The sequence below is a fragment of the Coregonus clupeaformis genome, unplaced genomic scaffold, assembly GCF_020615455.1.
Source record: "Coregonus clupeaformis isolate EN_2021a unplaced genomic scaffold, ASM2061545v1 scaf2332, whole genome shotgun sequence".
In the NCBI taxonomy this organism is placed as follows: Eukaryota; Metazoa; Chordata; class Actinopteri; order Salmoniformes; family Salmonidae; genus Coregonus; species Coregonus clupeaformis.
This window is the reverse complement of record NW_025535786.1, coordinates 9140-12500: the sequence shown is the minus strand read 5'-3', so window position 1 is coordinate 12500 and position 3361 is coordinate 9140. Positions and strand designations below refer to the sequence as shown.

Below are 3361 nucleotides of genomic sequence, written 5' to 3'. Positions count from 1 at the left end.
GTTAGAAATAGACCTATACATTATTGTTTTTAAGTTGTAGTATTATAACCATCGAAACAAACATTAACATTATGCTAACCATAGTTTAATACAGCAAAGATGAAGTCAACCAGTGTGCGTAAAGTTGCCTACGGTGAAACGGGAGGTCTGTATACGCTCTTAATGTGATGTCAAAGGGAGAGCTACCGTATAGGCTAGAAACACAACAGATACCAACAACAGATCAACTGTATTTTTTACTCAACTTCAAAACGTCAGTTCTCACTCTCCGGTCAAGGCAGCTATAGCAATAAAGACAACAAACTCACCCAGTCAGGTAGCGACTACAGGGTAATGAATGGCCGAAGCCGGGCTTGAACCAGCGAGTCAGCGCTCCTAGAACCCCCCACTAGTCACAGCCTGGAGGGTGAATGAATATAAGCCCTTTACCTTGACTGCATATTATGAGTTCCTGTCGCGTCCCCAGTCACCCTCACGCCGGCGCTCATCTTCCAGCCACAGCCACGGACACAGGTAACATCCACATCCAACCCGCACGCATAGCCCCAAACAAGTTCAACAGTCAAAAAGGAACATCGAAAGGGGGGAAAAAAACGTTAATATGGTTATACTTCGTCCATGGAGTTCGGTGATTTGTGACTAAATGAGAGAGTCAATAACTCATTGTAAAGGTTTGTTCCTGATCAAGGTCGTTAAATGTTTCTGTTTTGTCTATTTTTTCCTGATCTTGTCCCAGGAGCGAGAAGCACCCGAGTCGTGCGCGTCGGACGGTATCCGGTGCTGAAAGGAGAAGGGAGAAATGCGCGACTCGCGGAAAAAAAAGAAGAGGCGTTTTTTTCTGCTCTAGGGTGACGTCGGCAGGGACGCTCCGCGAGTCCTTTGAGGAACTTCCGAGTATTCTATTAATTAATAATTTAATATAGACATGAAATCAAATGAAAATATAAATAAAGAATTCGAAAACTTCGAGGGCGTATTATATGGAAATGGATGGAGAGAGATAGGCCTAGATAAGAGCAAGGTGATGGAGATAGAAGGTTCAGAGAAAGCAGAGAGAGAGAGAAAGCAGAAAGGAAGAAATGCAGCCGAGTCGTTCAAGATTAACGTCGACGTTGGACATATAGCCATGTCCTGAGGAAGTTGGGAAATGCCCTTCAAAACCGGCCACTAGGTGCGACAGTGTAGGTTTGTGACTCTGGGTCAGAAGGTTGCGTGTTCAACCCCAGATGTTGACTATATGTTGTGTTTTTTTTTAACCCTATGCCTTACCCATTTGGAATAAGCGGCTAAACGTAATGTTGGTTACCCTATCTCAAACCCGAACCATTCTGAATGAGTGTCTAAATCTAACCCTTAACTTCTAAACCTACAGAGTAGCAGGAGCAAGAAAAACACTTCGACATTTGACATTTGGATGAACGTCTAATTCTTCAGTGTGACTGTGAGAGCTTGCTGGGACATGATCATAGAGAAAAGAGAGAGGGAAGATACCTCACAAGAGGCTTCGAAAACGTCAGCCTCATCTAGAACTGCAGCCGATACATTTGTGCTAGTCTTTTTATCCAAACTTACGCAATACACCATAACAATTACACTATGTATACAAATGGCTATGAATGCCAGTCAACCGTCTCCGCGCTGGGATGTAGGTAACGGTTACTTGTGTTAAACTGGTGTGTTCGTTTTCTTTCTCTCTGTTCAGAATATATACTGAACAAAAATATAAACGCAACATGAAACAATTTCAACGATTTTACTGAGTTACAATTCATATAAGGAAATTAGTCAATTGAAATAAATTCATTAGGCCCTAATTTATGGATTTCACATGACTGGGTAGGGGTGCAGCCATGGGTGGGCCTGTGAGGGCTGGGCCTGGCACTTGGGAGCCAGGCCCAGCCAATCAGAATGAGTTTTTCCCCACAAAAGGGCTTTATTACAGACAGAAATACTCCTCAGTTTCGTCAGCTGTTCGGGTGGCTGGCCTTAGAGGATCCCGCAGGTGAATAAGCCTAATGTGGAGGTCCTGAGCTGGCGTGGTTACACGTGGTCTGCGGTTGTGAGACCGGTTGGACATACTGAAAAATTCTCTAAAACGACATTGATCTTTTATTTCAGCTCATGAAACATGGGAACAACACTTTACATGTTGCATTTATATTTTTGTTCAGTGTTTGAAAAGAGTCTTAGATAGATCAATATTGAGGCTCTGTGTTACGAACCCCCTGGCTTTAAACGTCTAGGGTGGATGGACATGAGACCCGTAACATAATTCATGCAAATTATAAGCGTGACATGGAACAGTGAGAACAAAAACTACACGACAACCATAAACTACCGTCAAACATAAAAGGCTTATTTTTGAACACACGGTAAAGGTTTGGGAAAAAGGGCTGAGCAGGACCCAAGAAATGAAACAATAGTGTAAAACACCCCTAAACTGATCTTGCCTGCCTCAAGAACCGCTAAGCTACTGCTAATCATACAAAAGTACAGTGGGTGGTCCGCTCAGGTCTAACTAGTGTTTTTAGACAGTTTTCTTCCTACGGGTAATGTACGCCCAAGGGCAACTTGCTTAAACTCCCCTTTTCCCAGAAACACACAAAGTTACCAAACAGAGTAACCAGCAACTTAGTGAGTACACAAAACACAGAACACCACAGTATCCATACTCACATACGGAAAATAGTCTAACAAAGTTACCAAACAGAGTAAACAGCAAATGAGTGAGTACACAAAACACAGGACACCACAGTATCCATACTCACATACGGAAATAGTCTCTAACAACAAACACAACTGACCGGCTTTTAAACAATGGGATGTGTGATTGAAAAACCAGAAACAGGTGGTGCAATGCAGAGGAATGTCCACTGATTGGTCCACCTCAGCAATCAGCAGACACCCCAATGACCACCAATCAGGAACATACAGGACACCTGTGATTAGGGCAGAAGGAGAGGAAAAACACAAAAAGACACAGGATACCTGTATCCGTAACACTCCCACCCTTAAAAGAGCAAACCACAATGGTTTGCGACACACGTACCATCACAACACCCAAAATTCAAAGATCAACATGTTAACGTGGCACACACGAGATTGGCGTTTTCTATCAGGAGTCTGTATCACGTAGTCAGTTTCACTTAGTTTCTTTTCAATTACATAAGGACCAGAGAAACGTGCTGACAATGACGCTCCTGGCACCGGCAACAATACAAGAACTTGGTCACCTGGCTGCAGTGAACGAGAAACAGCCTGGGTGTCATAGTGCCGTTTCATCGGTTTCTGTGAGGAAGACAGCGCTTCCTTTGCTAGAGCACAGGCACCATGTAGGCGCTCACGAAAGCGACTAACGTAG

At 43.6% G+C, this 3361-nt stretch overlaps 1 protein-coding gene across 1 annotated transcript in view; it reads right to left on the bottom strand.

Annotated features, from left to right (window-relative positions):
• gcgrb (glucagon receptor b) overlaps window positions 1–771 on the bottom strand; it is a 59576-nt gene extending 58805 nt beyond the window's left edge. Inside the window, exon 1 of the mRNA XM_045219385.1 lies at window positions 430–771. The gene's annotated coding sequence lies outside the window, so the exon portion shown is untranslated. The remainder of the gene's footprint in view (window positions 1–429) is intronic.
• Between the last annotated feature and the right edge of the window lie 2590 nt (window positions 772–3361).